At 37.8% G+C, this 16,625-nt stretch overlaps 1 protein-coding gene across 1 annotated transcript in view; it reads right to left on the bottom strand.

Annotated features, from left to right (window-relative positions):
• LRRN1 (leucine rich repeat neuronal 1) overlaps nucleotides 1–8,577 on the bottom strand; it is a 43,002-nt gene extending 34,425 nt beyond the window's left edge. Inside the window, exon 1 of the mRNA XM_003762385.3 lies at nucleotides 7,969–8,577. The gene's annotated coding sequence lies outside the window, so the exon portion shown is untranslated. The remainder of the gene's footprint in view (nucleotides 1–7,968) is intronic.
• Between the last annotated feature and the right edge of the window lie 8,048 nt (nucleotides 8,578–16,625).

Here is a 16,625-nt window from a genome sequence, read left to right as displayed (position 1 = left end):
TTCAGGATTGACTCCTGCTAAAAACAATTTCATCTATGTTCTAGGGAACTTCCAGGTAGCCCGGTGGCACAAGGGATAGAATATTGTCTTTGGAGTGAAGAAGACCTGAATTTAAATTCCATGACTCTGGCCAAACTTTTCCAAGCCTCAGTATCTTTCACCAGAAAAATGAGGATAATAATAGCATCCACTTCATAGAGCTGTTATCATGAACAAATAAGATATTATATGTATAAAATCTTGCAAATTGTAAAGTGTTATGTAAATGCTAGTTATTACGACAGATGCTGTGCTGACATTTAGGATTCAACATCTCTGTTTAGCATCAATGAGGGTTTGAGAGGAGAATAACGCCCCCCCCCAAAAAAAAAACCCAAATTAATATTCCTCTGTTTCATGGATATATATCCCAGCAGATATGGAGATGGGACATAGTGGAAATAGAACTGAATTTATAATGAGAAGACTGAATGACCACTGACTCTCTGTGTGACTCTGATGAGGTCAAGCTCTCTCATGGTCTTTTCTTCTTCTGTTAAAAAGGAGACAAAAATATCTGCCTTATGTCCATCACATGGTTGCTATAAAGATCTGAATTAAATAGTGCAAGTGCTTGTTATAGTGTTGACTGCTTTAAATAATTTGTTCTTAACAAGTTATTCCCAATCAACAACCTTATAAATGGATGCTTTTGATCTCAATAGGGATCAGGTAGGAGTTTAGTGAGATCATTACTTGGATAAATCACCTGAAGTGCTACGGATTGGGGGACAGGAAAGAGGGCGGTTGAGATTTCTTTGTTGTTGTTTTTTAACATTGCAGTTGAGTGACTCTTATATGTAACATACATATATGTGTTGAGTGTATATATTCATACACATGCTGATATATATGTGCACACACATATAAGCATGTATGCCTAGGCAATTACATAGAAAGTATGTATATGAGATAGAATTAGAACTAATGTTTTCCTGATTTTGACATCAGCTCTCTCTTATTGATGCCATATTAACTTTCATATGCACAATACATATAAATTTATATAAACATATACATAAATTTATACATGTGTACAACACACACACCTGTGTGTATATGAAATATAATATCACAGTTGTGTGATACCTTTTTTCCCTTCTGTTTATGGATAAATATAGCAATTCCCCTGAATCTTTCTTTCCAAAACATCTCTAGGAAGGCAAAGGTCATTAGGTATTCTTTTTGATTGGAAACACCCATTTTGCAGATGAGGAAAACAAGAATCCTAAGATTTAAAGAGACAGGCTGAAGGTCATGGGCTGATGCACTAGCACCAGAGCTGGGAACAAAGCCCAGGACAGAAGTTCATGGATCTCAAGTCATCTTAACTCCCTACTCAGGAGTTGATTATAGTGATTATTTTGAATGCAAATTAAGACATTACTGTAGTGAAATAACAATGCAGGTCAATGATATTCTTTATTACACTGCTAACATTTTTTTTTCCTAGAGGGGAAAATTATAGACATGGAACCAATTAAGCAACCTTTCTTTCTTGGTAAAGGCTCTTCCCCCACACCCCCAGAAAGATTCTTTCTTTGTGCTTATTGTTTAATGGAGGGAAAAGATGCTTTGTCTCTTGGGCTCTATTGTGATAGGTGCTGCATTAATATTTCCCACTTTCCTTATTTGAATTTTAAAAGGCTATGTTAATATATCTTTCCAGAAAGGGCAGTCATAAATATGAAGTCAAATATTTTTTAATAAAAATGAATATTCAATGAATAGTATCCTGTAGAGGCTAAGCATCTCTAAAGATGACCCCTTGGAAATCTCAGTTAACTAAATCTTTATGATTAACCTTTATTGGTCTCTACATTTGCACTGCTAGCCTATCCCTCTATTATCAAAATTTTCTATTCTCATATGAAGGGAGGCTAATTTATGTGCCTCCTTAAACTTTAAATAGACTCTCATGATTGTGAAGTACACAAAATGTCTGACACAAAATATAATAAAATAACAATAATAAAATCCTTTAGCTTTAGAAGGCTGTAGTGTCACACGTGTATTGTTGGTGTAGCTATGGTAACCTACAAATGCCACCAGTGTGTCCATTTCATACACAAATGAGGGGACAGCTGTGGAGTCCACATGTCTGCCAATAGAATAATAGATGTGAACAGGGATGGCCTGGGTCAGAAAATTACAACTCATTTATATTAATCAGAGCTTTCACATAACATCCCAGGCTCTGAGCTATAAAATGGAAATGGAAAGGAACATAACATTACAAGAATAATTTTTAAGTAATAGTGTTCAAAATAAGCATCCTCAGCAGATGTGGGAACATTTTATTAGAGTGTTCCAAAGTCAAAGTTGCCGGGACCCTGTGTAGATATCTAGTTTCATCATTTCAATTTCTGAGTCTAGCTTCATGCATTCATCTTAGTAGTGATTTTTAAGGGAATTAAATCCATTTACTTCTCTCCAAATTAAACTTTGATATTAGTCACATTATTAAAGTTCCATTTCCAGGAATATTTTATCATCAGCTCTGAATATTACATCTGGAAAAAGATCGTTGATATAATTTAATTCACTCTCTTCATTTTTTCTGATTTATAGAGTTAAATGATGCACCCAAGGTCATATAGCTAAATAGGGGAATATATAGGACTAAATGGAAGATTCCTGACTTCTAGGTCAATGTGCTTTAAGGTATTTACCAAATTTTAAACTAAACATCTTTCTTTTTTTTTTTCCAGAGAGTTTTAAAACAAAAATGTTTAAAAAGTTTAAACTATAATAGGTTCACTAATGTATTGTGTTAATTGTTTTTGTAAATAATAAAGTATAGGATCCCTGATTGGGAAGAGACATGAAAGGTTATTTAGTAATACCTCATTTCTGAAAAAATGATTGTGTATTCACGGAGGAAACAGACAAGGACAAAAACAAAATTACCTGAGAATACTTGAGAATAAGCTTAATTGTACTACTAGAGACAAAGAGCAAATATACTGATGGATAACTTTCAATCAAAATATCTTCAAAGAAATTAAGAGACACTAGCTTTTTTTCCATCATTAGATTGGGACAATTTTTCTCCCCAAGTCCCTAAAGTATTTAAGTTCTAAGCATAAGACTTAAATGGTATCTTCCTTCTATGCTGCTCTGAGGCAAATGAGACCAAACATATTTAGCTTTGCATGATTTTAACTGCTTAAATGTAATTTCAACTTCATATGCTAAACCTACCCTAAATAAATATTAATCAAAGTTCTATTCACTAGTTAGAGATGGTTCCATTGTTTCTAGGAGATGAAATATGATTCCAAAATGGAATGTTTTATCTCCAGATTGGCTTACACCAAAAATAGATGTTCAGCACCCTTTTAAAAAATGTTAAATACAATATTTGAACAACCGTATATTAAATTTCAAAATGAATCAGAGAAAGCCTACTATTTCATGACTCGAAAATGTAATTTTAAGAATGCTTTATGAAAGTCTAAAGAAATGAATTTCATGCCTTATAATTTACCACATTTTTCTTCATGACCATAAGACTCCTGGTTGGCATTTATAATCAACATAGTTATTCTAGCAGACAACTTTCTGAAGCTGCAGAAAAATTCTATTGAATTTAATGGCCCTTCTTCTGGGGAGTCAAAGACCTTAGATTCAAATCCTGACTCTGTTATTTGAATATGTGACTTTAAGTGTTTCAACTTTCTGTGTTTCAATGTCCTCATCTGTAAAATGAATAATTTGGATTCAGTGATCCCCAAGGCCCCTTCTGTGAATTCCTACAATCCTAAAACAAGAATTCTCACCCTAGTACATGAACTTGTTTATTGTTTTATAAATATTCTTCAAAATAATTGGTTTCCTTTGTGATCCTATGTATTTTGTGCATTTTAAATCATTATTCTGAGAAGGGTTTACAGGTTTCCCCAACAAGTCCACACAAAAAAGTTAAGAATTGGTTCTGTTAAACAACTCATCATTAATTACTATAGCTGGTGAAGTGTTTGTTTGTTTGTTTTAAGTGAGTAGCTTCCACCATGGGGAATAAAGATTTATGGTGGGATCAATTCGGCCTATCTCTTTTAATTTTTCAGAATCTGTGGCCTGGTTATTATTATCTGAAATTAAGATTCAGAAGAAAGACCAATGGATGAATTTAGTTTCATGAATACTTCTTTTACTTTATAGGATGGCTTTTTTAATATTGTTTTACCCTTAGCAACTTATTAAGGTCAGATTTTCAAACTCGTCCCCCTTAATTACATCTGCTGAAGAAATGCTTTCTAGAAATAGGGTAATAATAACAACATATGTTTATGAAGCATTTTATATCTATGATATGATGCTCATAACACTGTCACTAGGTAGGTGGCATTATCCTTATTCTACAGATAAGAAAAATGAAATCTAAGGGACTTGCCCAGGGTCACATGACTATTTGTGATCCCAAAATTTGAACCCATGTTTCCTTGCCTCAAGTCCAGCATCATCACATCATCACTTACTTACCTTGTAAGGCTAAATCACAGAAGTGAATTCTCATTTAAATTAGGGGCTTGGGTCATTTTAAAAGCTATTAGAGTTATTTCACAAACTCTTCTGTTTCTTGGTATTGAACAACAACAAAAAAAGCTCATCATCTTCTTTAGAAATGTCAAGTTTATTTTATATATCCTTTCAATCTATATGGAAGGTAGACTCCTAATTTTCCACATCAATAGTTTTTTTTTAGTCTAGGCTGATTTGCAAAAATTATATGACAGCTCCAAGACACCCACCCCCTTCAAACGTATACTTTCTTTGATGATATAGCATTTGTGGACTATAACTTTTTCTTGTTTAAATTTGATTCATTTAATTTTTTTCCCCTGAGAGAATGCTGTCTTATGGGTAAAAGGCATTGAACCAGCACAAAATAATTTAAGGAAACATGTAGAATAGCAGACTAACATCTGTTGTTCCCCCCCCCCCCCATAACACTGTACCCTCTAACACAATGCTGTCTTCTTTTTTATGTCCCTTTCAATGAAGCTATAGAATAGTGAAGCAAACCCCTTCTTGGTGAATAGAATAGGCCCTTTTACTCTTGGCCACTGTTTGAGACTCAACAAAGGAAGAGGCAAGTGGAGCTGGCACATTACTAGGTATATTCACCCAGCCTCACGTGCAGCCCACGCTGCAAACCCTTTGTACCCGGTACTACACAATACCAGGAGGTGAACAGTGCACGGAGTATTGTCTATCAAGCTCATGTTAGCAAAAATGAAGGGAAGCTCTTCCTTTATCATCCCCTCTGAACTGCACTATTCTAACAAACTTCTACAATGTACGGTGCTTGCACCTAGGACACATACAATGGCCAAGAGAACTGAGAGTGTGGCAATTGTATATCACTACTTCTTCTATAGATCAGGCAGTCATTCAGTCAGCAAATATTTATGAAGTTCACATAAGGTTTGGGGATAGCCTATCCTTAACAGACTATTAAAGGCATATGGGAAATGGTCAGGGAAAATACAATCCATCCACACACTCACATACAAAGCAATTTCGAGAGAAGCAAGTACTAATAATTGGGGTAGGGGGGAGGCAGTAGTGCAATCAGGAAAGGCCCCCTATAGGAATAACCTGGCAAGTGGGACATGAACTGGGTTTTAGGGAATATAGAGGCAAGATATGAAATTTTTTTAGCCAGGTGGTTAATGTTTCCAGGGAAGTCACCAGCAATGTTACTAAATACTCAACTGTACAAAATAGGGATCTTTCTATGTGTCTGTCTATCTGTCTATCTATCTGAGTGTGTATGTAGAGATGGTAAGCCACCCTAAATATTACTTCTTTTTTTCCCCATGAAATCTTTGATCTCATACCACGCCCATTGGATGCTCAGTTTTCTTAAAATAATCAGTGCATTCCCAGCACCTGGGACAGTGCCTTACACATAGTATACACTTTACCTGAACAGTACATTTAACTAATCTGAAAAAAAAAGGGGGGAGATGTTGATGAAACCACTTCCCAGGATTAAAAGCAGCTTAAAGTGTCCACTACTTCATAAAAATCCATATTTACTGATCTAGAAAGTAATGTCTGAATCTTACACAAGATACAAACAGCCAGGTAGGGAGGGAGTGAGCTTTACTTTTGAGCTTTTAATACAATAGCACTCAAAGAATTTGGCTCCTGAATAAAGGTGACAGCAAGCCATACAATTCCCAAACAGAAAAACTCACACTGCGCCTTTATTCCCATTTCTTAAGGACCATTGTTGACTGAAGACTCCTTGTCTTTTAAAATTCCTTCATGTGAATGGATGAGGCAAGACATCTGCCAGGATACACTCACATTTGCATGCAAATCAGAGACTTAGGGACACACATGCTCCTGGTAGCCAAACATCACTCCTACTCTATATTTATGATGTTCAAACTTCTTTCCTTAACTTTCCATTCTCACAATGAAGCAATTCTTTCTTTTTAAAATAAAATAGCACGGTGGACAAGCTCTCTAGCATAGGGTGATGATGTGAAATCATGAGCATATAATGGCTAAAGGAAAAGCAAAAGCCTTTTTTCTTTAGAAAAGTACGCATAAAAAGTTATTTCAGGAGAGTAGTTTCTGTTATTAGACTATTACAGAAATTAGGAAAAAAGTGTTTCTCTCAAAGTCTCGCCCTTCTCTATCAGGTGAGTTTCTCTAAGCTATTATATCCTGGCATAAGCAGATTCTCTGGCATCATGAGTGGAGAGTTGCACTGTTAACCCTTGATTGAGATCTAATCTAAAAGTCAGTCCAAGGCATTAAGCTAAGCTACCAGCCTCCAACCTCCCCACTTTCTTGGTAATTATAATTCCTTAAGTAGACCCAATGGAGGATAACACTTCTTGGGAACTACTTTTAAAAAAAAAATACCAATGCAGAGACATTTTTTAATACCTAGCCCCACCCAGACAAACAGTTCTTTAGAGAAGGAATTGGAGAGAAAAGAAAGGAGGGATGCTCATTTTGCTCTTTGGCATTCTTTCCTATGCACTCCTCTCCGGGCAGTACAAAGGACACTTGCTGGCAAACTTTCCTTACTGACTTCCCTGATGGAGTGGGGTTGGCAGCAGTGTCCATGCAGCTCCTTTGGAAGACACTTCCCTAAAATCACAGCTTCCTTAAACTGAGAACTCCCCAACTACCCTCTTTAGGTTCAGCTCTTAACTAAAGGGGAAAATGCACTCCGACATAGTTATGTTTTCATGTGTGCCTGTTACGATCCTTGAGCTGCTTCGTAGTTTAGAATCTCTCCCCTCCTCAATCCACCACCTTCTTCACCCATATTAACTAGAGCTGGAATCATGACCTCCCCTTCTTCAAACGCCGCTCTTTCATTACTTCATTCTTCTATTTCTTTCCTTTTCTCACTTCATATTTTTTAGTGGTTCTTCCGTCTTCAACTAATTCGTCTCCTCTCCATCTTTTCCTTTCTTCTCCATCCTCCGCTGCCTTCCCCTTCACATCCCATCATCCCCCTTTTCTCCTTATCCCCTGGTACTTCCCTCCCCCATCCCTGAAAGCCAGTCTTCCTCTTCCCTATTCTCTTCCTCTTTCTTTTCTTCTCTCCGGTTCCGCTCCCCCCCTTTTTTTCTCTTTAACTCGCCACGCTCTTCTATTCTGTGCTGGGATCTTTTCTCCTCTCTTCTCGTTCCCCCCATCCCCATGCATTTCCCTTCTCTCTAATCCTACGGGCATTCTCTGCTACAACCCTTTTCGCCCCTTGTCTTTCCAGTCCTCCCACCCCCAGTTTACCACTCTTTTTTTCACCTCCTCTGCTCCCTCTCTAACCTCCCCTGCAGCCCTCATCAGGACTCACTTCCCCAGAGCCTACGGACTCCTGCGGCACATCCAGCCAAGTTTACCGCGACTTCCCTCCCGGGGTCCTCAGCTCCAAGGGGAAGTCGCACTTACCGAGAGAGGCCCGGCGCGGAGGAGCCCAGCCCGACCCGGCGCCGGGGGTGCGTGGAGGGATGAAGGGGTTGGAGAGTGGCGGGGGAGGACTAGCGGAGGCTGGACAGAGCCGAGCCACCCAGTCCGCAGCAACAGCGCGCCCTCGACCCCGGCGCTAGAGGCAGGAGCCCGGGAGATGGCAGGGCTCCGGGAGGCAGCGACACATGCAACAGCTGCTGCACCGGGACTCCTGGAGCCGAGGGGACAGGGGCTGGGGAGCCAGAACCGGCTGTCTTGGGGGAGGGGGGTGTGCAGGACTGGAGGGGGTGGGGCTCCGCGGCCACAGCTGCTTCCTTCCCCCAGTTAGGTGACGGCCAAGTCTAGCCGCAGGCTCCTTGGCTGGGGCGCCCGCGGTGGCGGGGATGTGACTGTCGTCTGCTGCTGGTGCTGCCGGCCCCGGCGCCTGCCGCTGCCGGCCCCCGGTCCTTATGCCCGGGCTAGCGCTGGTGCTGACGGGGCCGCGGCTGCCGCCTCGCTCTGCCTGCCCACCAGTGCGCTCGCTCGCTCGTTCGCTCTCTCCCTCGGCTTTGTGCTGCCCGCAGCCAGCGTGCACCTGGTGTAAGCAAAACAGGTCAGCTGATGGGCTGCGGGCTGATTGGCTGTTCTCTGCTCCCCCTCCCTCTCCATCCCTGTCCCCCCAGCCTCCCGCCCCTTGCCTCCCCCTCCTTCTTAGCCTCAGCGCCCCTTCCACCTTCCCATTCGCTCACATCAGAGACCCGGGCAGGGCACCATCTGTACCGAGGGGCTGGTAACAAAGGGAGCGCGCCCGGTTGGCCCTGCCTGCGGAGGGCTGGCCAAACTCGGTCGCCTATGGGGTGGGAGCGATAGGCTACTCTTTTTTCCCAGGGGACCGGCTGCTGGGGAAGGCGACTGAGTCAGGGGCGGGGGGCCGGGAAGGCACTGGGTCCTTTCTTAGCCAGAGATGAACCTTAAAAGCCAGTGCAAGAAAGAGAGAGAGGAAGCACCATGGGGCCAGATCGGCCGTTCCTGGGGAAGACCTCTTTGGCTTACTAGTCAAGATGCATTGTTTAACACTCACACTCACACTCATACACACACACACAAGCACCCGCACTTTGAAAAATATAGGAATATATACATGTATCAAGGGAGATAAAATTGTCAGCAAGGAAAGTAGCACTTGACTTTCGAAACAGACTAAGTTCTTGTGATCCTATAAGCCTTATGTAAACATATAAACACATATAAATAGATACGTTTGTCAAAGAAAATGTATCAACAACGTATATACATTATGTGCATTTGTTTATTGTTTTCTTAATGATCATTTGAACCTGGATCTTTTGACTTCAAAACCAATACGGATTTCACCCTGCCACACTACCAGCATTTACTAGAGCATTTTTTCAAGTTATTTAGTGATTTGAAAACTGGAGGGGGGAGTTGGTCGTGCAATGGATAGAGAGCCTCTGTCCTGGAGTCATGAGGGCTTGAGTTCAAATCTGTATTCACTTGACTTTTACTAGCTGTGTGACCCTGAGCAAGTAACTTAATCCTGATTGGCCAAAAAGGGGAGGGGGGAAGAAAAGTAGATAACCTGTTTTCAGTATACAGAACAGAATGGTAGATGCTGCTTGTGGAATTGGAGAATAAATAAAAGGATCCGAAATAGTGATGATGATAATGATGATGAAGATGAAGAAGAAGAAGAAGAAGAAGAAGAAGAAGAAGAAGAAGAAGAAGAAGAAGAAGAAGAAGAAGAAGAAGAAGAAAAAGAAGAAGAAGAAAAAGAAAGAAGAAGAAGAAGAAAAAGAAGAAGAAGAAGAAGAAGAAGAAGAAGAAGAATACCTTTGGGAAACATTGGTCTTTGCTCCAATAACAATCTGAATATTAAAGCCTTCTGAAGTCAGAGAAAGAAAGGTGAATTTAGAAGATGGGGCTCCCCATCTGAGCTCTGCCCCTTACTCTGTGTGTAGCCTTGAGCAAGTAGCAGCTTCATTGGGCCTCAATTTCCTCATCTGTAAAATGGAGAGATTGAAATCCATGAACTCAGAGACACCTTTCAGCTCTAAACACTATGATTCTATGATCTTAAGTTCTAAGATCTAAGATCTTAATCATGTCAAAACTCAGTTTTCTTAACTATAAAACCAGGCTCCTAAAATCTATAGTGCCTGTCTATTTTAATGGAAGGTAGTTTATATGATGGAGAATTTGCCTTTAAGTCAAGGCAATCTGGGATCAACTTTTATCTTTGATACATACTGAATATATGATCTTAGTCAAGACAGTTAATCTTTCAATCTTCCAAGCCATTCTCTAAGACTAGGATTCTAGAACAAGTGCTGATCTGCATTGGTAAAAGGGAGTTTTGAAGTTTGTGGAGTTCCCTATACAAAGCAAATGATGTCTGATTCAAAGGTATAATAATAGCTACTATTATTTTTTAGCGTGCATTTTTTTTATTTTTATAACTTTTTTATTTTCAAAATATATGCAAAAAATGGTTTTCAACATTTACCCTTGCAAAACCTTTTATTTTTAATTTTTCTCCCTCCCTTTTCCCCATTCCTTCCCTTAGACAGCAAGTAGCCCAATATATGTTAAACATGTACAATTGTTCTGTACATATTTCCACATTTATCTTGGTGCACAAGGAAAATCAGGTCAAAAAGGAAAAAAAAATGAGAAAAAGGGAAAAAGCAAGCAAACAACTACCAAAAAAGGTGAAAATCCTATGTGGTGATCCACATTCAAACCCCATAGTCTTCTTTCTGGATGTAGATGGCTCTCTCCATCACAAATCTATTGGAACTGGCCTGAATCACTTCATTGTTGAAAAGAGTCATGTCCAACAGAGTTGATCATCATATAATCTTGTTATTACTGTGTATGTATTCTCTTGCTTTTATGCTTCTACTCATTTCACTTAGCATCAGTCCGTATGTCTCTCTAGACCTTTCTGAAATCATCCTGCTGATCACTTATAGAACAATAATATTCCGTAATATTCATATACCATAACTTATTCATTTGTTCTCCAAATGATGGACATACACTCAGTTTCCAGTTCCTTGCCATCACAAAAAGACTGAATAGCCAGCATTTATATGACACTTTAAAATTTGCAAAGCATTGTATGTAAAGTATTTAATCCTCACAAAGATCCTATAAGGTAGAGGTTAATATTATTCTCATTTTACAGAGAGGAAACAGAGATGAAGAGATTAAGTAAATTGTCCAGAGCTACAGAGCTAGCAATTGTCAGGGATGGGGTTCAAACTCAGGTCTATGAGTCCAGTGCATTATTTGTTACCTCAATAAAAAGGTGTCTACCCACAGGGTGATTGTGACTATCAGATGTGATCATGTGTGCAGAATGCTATATAAATGTTGGTAATTATTATTAATAAACAGCTGTAGATAAACTGGCAGAAAAAAGAATTCAGGTTTCATCAAAATCATGCAACCCACCTGGCATCTGACATGATGGTTGCTCCAAAGAATAGAACAGGGAAAAATGATGAGCAGATTATTGATACAAGTTGGATCTAATATTGTTCAGTAATATTGTTTTAGAACATGCTCTTATCTCCTTCCATACCTCCAAGGAATACAGAAAAAAAAATGTCAGAGGATAACAACAGGGTCAAAGAGAATGGAGAGAGAAGATGACAAGTTAGTAGGAAGAAGGAACTTGAAAAGTTTCTTACTTCCAACTCATATTATTCATGCTATTTGAAAAGGAACCAGGAGACCTAATTTTGCTAACTCTCCATTTGTTAATTTTCTCACTAAGCTGTACCATGAAGGACACTAAAGATTCTAAAAGTGAGAGGCTAGGAAGAAGGGCATTTTAGGGGATGAGGAAATACAGAGGCTCAGAGGTAGAAGATTCAATGTCCTTTATTCAGAAGAGCTGGCAGACCATTTTGACTTGAATAGGGAGTACTTGAAAAGGAGTACATAATATGACATGAATGGCAAAAAGAAATGGAAGCCAGATTTTGGAGATCCTTAAGTACCTGCAGAGGATGTGTCATTTTTCCTTAAAAGGATAGTATCATAAGATCATAGAGTTGGGGTGGGGGGTGGGGGAGACAACATCAGATACCATCTAGTTCATTATAAATACTCACATTACAAATGAGAAAGATGAAATACAGATTATTTAAGAGTTGACCAATATTATCTATATGAAGTTATAGAGCTGAGATTTTAAGCCAAGTCCTATGAACTAAGGTGTTCCTTTTACTATATGACTGCCTTCCATCATTCTTTACTATTTTTTAATTAAAGCTTTTTATTTTTAAGACATATCATGGATAACTTTTCAACAGCGACTCTTGCAAAACCTTGTGTTCCAAATTTTCCCCTGATTCCTTCCCCTCCCCTACATGGCAAGTAATCCAATATATGTTAAACATGTTTAAAAATTTAAGTTAAATCCAATACATGTATACATATTTATTCAATTATTGTGCTATACAGGAAAAATCAGATCAAAAAGGAAAAAAATGGGAAAGAAAACAAAATGCAATCAAAAAACAACAAAAAGTGCAAAAATGCTATCTTGTGATCCACACTCAGCTCTCACAGTCCTCTGTATGCAGATGGTTCTTTTCATTACAAGATCATTGGAAGTGACTTCAATCATTTCATTGTTGAAAAGAGCCACATCCATCAGAATTGATCTTTGTATAATCTTGTTGCTGTGTACAGTGATACACTTACCTTAGTATCAGTTCATGTAAGTCTCTCCAGGCCTCTCTGAAATCATCCTGCTCATTGCTTCCTATATAACAATAATATTCCATAACATTCATATATCATAACTTACTCAGCCATTCTCCAACTGATAGGCATCCATACAGTTTCCAGGTCCTTGCCATTACAAAAAGGGCTGCCACAAACATTTTTGCACATATAGGTCCCTTTCCCTTCTTTATGATTTCTTTGGGATATAAGTCCAGTAGAAACATTATTGTATAACAGAATATGCACAGTTTGATAACCTTTTGAGTATAGTTCCAAATTGCTCTCCAGAATGACTGGATCTGTTCACAAATCCACCAAGAATATATTAGTGCTCAGTTTTCCCACATCCCCTTCAACATTCATTATTATCTTTTCCTGCCATCTTAGCTAATCTGAGGTGTGTGGTGGCACCTCAGAATTGTCTTAATTTGCATTTCTCTGATCAATAGTGATATAAAACACCTTTTCATATGACTAGGAATGGTTTCAATTTCTTCATCTGAAAATTGTCTGTTCTTATCCGTTGACCATTTATCAATTGAAAAACAAAATTCTTTATTCTTAAAAAAATGATGTGGCCCTAAAGTAATTTTTTCTTGGCCACCACTAAGGGGAAGGAAAAATACGTAAAGGTAAAGAAAGGTGTCTAATTTCTATCTTGATATAGTTTTGCTGTATTATATTTTGATGCATTCCTGAGATTAGATTATACACCAGTATTATCTGTGGGGATTTGTAGATTTGTCAACCTTTTTGGGATTATCAAATAAAAGCTATAAGGTGTCTGAAGTATCCTCTGAAAAATATTATAATTGGCACTGAATTGGCATGATTCATATGAAGAATAAAAAAGAAGAGATGGAATTTAAGGGAGTGAGGATTTTGAGATAATCATTAGAAATGGATCAATATTTTGAGGATGTAAATTTCTCATTTCATGAGGTGATACAATTAAAAAAGCTGGAAACCTAGCTATTCCTAATTGAAATCTAGATATCAGAATTCTCAAGATACATGGAAGGAGCTTCATTACCGATATATACATATTTTTTTAAAACTCCACATTAACTATTAATCTCCTAGCTGAGATGACTTTATAATTGAAAATCATATTACAGTTATGACCACAGGAAACTTTCACACTATGCATTTTCTTACTTTGAAAATCTTTCCCAATTAGTGGGGGATTAGATTTTTTAAACTGACACTATCACTATAATGGACTATTGTTATCTTGACACCATTAATAAATTTATTACAAGAATTTGCTTGAGGTTTGTGAATGAGAAATATTGACCTTTCTATAGAAATCTAAGCATTCCACAAGCAGCCAACCTATGGACATATAAATGGGTCAGTCTAAAATTTATACTAAACTAGAGGTCAGAGAAAAAGAGTTGAGGTGAGCCAAAACAAATTCAGTCCTAAAATGTTAGAGCTAGATGACATCTTAGAGGTCATTCAGTCTAGAAATTCTTAACCTGCTATCTAAATGTTTTTTTTTTAATAGCCTTTTATTTACATGATATATACATGGGTAATTTTACAGCATTAACAATTGCCAAACCTCTTGTTCCAATTTTTCACCTCTTACCCCCCCCACCCCCTCCCCTAGATGGCAGGATGACCAGTAGATGTTAAATATATTAAAATATAAATTAGATACACAATAAGTATACCCGACCAAAACGTTATTTTGCTGTAGAAAAAGAATCAGACTCTGAAATATTGTACAATTAGTTTGTGAAGGAAATCAAAAATGCAGGTGTGCATAAGTATAGGGATTGGGAATTCAATGTAATGGTTTTTAGTCATCTCCCAGAGTTCTTTTTCTGGGCATAGCTAGTTCAGTTCATTACTGCTCCATTAGAAATGATTTGGTTGATCTCGTTGCTGAGGATGGCCTGATCCATCAGAGCTGGTCATCATATAGTATTGTTGTTGAAGTATATAATGATCTCCTGGTCCTGCTCATTTCACTCAGCATCAGTTCATGTAAGTCTCTCCAGGCCTTTCTGAAATCATCCTGTTGGTCATTTCTTACAGAACAGTAATATTCCATAATATTCATATACCACAATTTATTCAGCCATTCTCCAACTGATGGACATCCATTCAGTTTCCAGTTTTTAGCCACTACAAAAAGGGCTGCCACAAACATTCGTGCACATACAGGTCCCTTTCCCTTCTTTATAATCTCTTTGGGATATAATCCCAGTAGTAACACTGCTGGATCAAAGGGTATGCACAGTTTGATAACTTTTTGAGCATAGTTCCAAACTACTTCCAAAATGGTTGGATTCGTTCACAACTCCACCAACAATGCATCAATGTCCCAGTTTTCCCGCATCCCCTCCAACAATCATCATTATTTTTTCCTGTCATCTTAGCCAATCTGACAGGTGTGTAGTGGTATCTTAGAGTTGTCTTAATTTGCATTTCTCTGATTAATAATGACTTGGAGCATCTTTTCATTGACTAGAAATAATCAATTTCTTCATCTGAGAATTGTCTGTTCATATCCTTTGACCATTTTTCAATTGAGAATGGCTTGATTTTTATAGTAGTTAATTCTCTATTTTGGAAATGAGGCCTTTATCAGAACCTTGACTGTAAAATATTTTCCCAGTTTATTGCTTCCTCTAATCTTGTCTCGATTAGTTTTGTTTGTACAAAACTTTCAGTTTGGATAATGAAATTTTCTATTTTGTGATCAGTAATGATCTCTAGTTCTCTTGGTCATAAAGACCTTCCTTCCACAGGTCTGAGAGGTAAACTATCCTGTGTTCTCTAATTTATTAATAATTTCATTCTTTATGCCTAGGTCATGAACCCATTTTGACCTTATCTTGGTGTATGGTAAGTATGGATGTGTATGGTGTATTGGTAAGTATGGATCAATGCCTAGTTTCTGCCATATTAGTTTCCAATTTTCCCAGCAATTTTTATCAAACAGTAAGTTCTATCCCAAAAGCTGGGATCTTTGGGTTTGTCAAAGACTATGTTGCTATATTTGTTGACTGTTTTATCCCTTGAACCTAATCTATTCCACTGATCAACTAATCTATTCCTTAGCCAATACCAAATAGTTTTGGTAACTGCTGCTCTATAATACAATTTTAGATCTGGTACAGCTAAGCCACCATCATTTGATTTTTTTTTCATTAATTCCCTTGAAATTCTTGGACCTTTTGTTTTCCATATGAACTTTGTTTTATTTTTCTAGGTCATTAAATAGTTTTGGAGTCTGATTGGTATAGGCTACATAAATAGATTAGTTTAGGTAATATTGTCATCTTTATTATATTTGCTCCCCTATCCAAGAGCATTTAATATTTTTCCAATTGGTTAGATCAGACTTAATTTGTGTGAAAAGTGGTCTGTAATTTTGCTCATAAAGTTTCTGATTTTCCTTGGCAGATAGATTCCTAAATATTTATATTATCAGTAGTTACTTTAAATGGAATTTCTCTTGTAACTCTGACTGTTGGATTTTGTTAGTGATATATAAGAATGCTGATGACTCATGTGGTTTATTTTTATAACCAGCAACTTTGCTAAAGTTGTGATTATTTCTACTAACTTTTAGCAGAATCTCTGGGTTCTATAAGTATACTATCATGTCATCGGCAAAGAGTAATAATTTGGCTTCTCATGCTCATTCTTATTCCTTTAATCTCTTTCTCAGCTCTTATTGCCAAAGCTAGTTTCTAATACAATATTAAATAGTAATGGTGATAGTGGGCAACCTTGTTTCACCCAGATCTTATTGGGAATGGTTGCAGTTTGTCTCATTACATATGATGCTTTGATGGTTTTAAATAGATGCTGCTGATTATTTTAAGGAAAGTCCATTATTCCTATACCTCAAGTGTTTTTAATAGGAATGGATGTTGATT

This window comes from Sarcophilus harrisii, chromosome 1 (assembly GCF_902635505.1).
Source record: "Sarcophilus harrisii chromosome 1, mSarHar1.11, whole genome shotgun sequence".
In the NCBI taxonomy this organism is placed as follows: domain Eukaryota; kingdom Metazoa; phylum Chordata; class Mammalia; order Dasyuromorphia; family Dasyuridae; genus Sarcophilus; species Sarcophilus harrisii.
The sequence above is the reverse complement of the archived record's forward strand: the minus strand, read 5'-3'. Positions and strand labels throughout refer to the sequence as shown.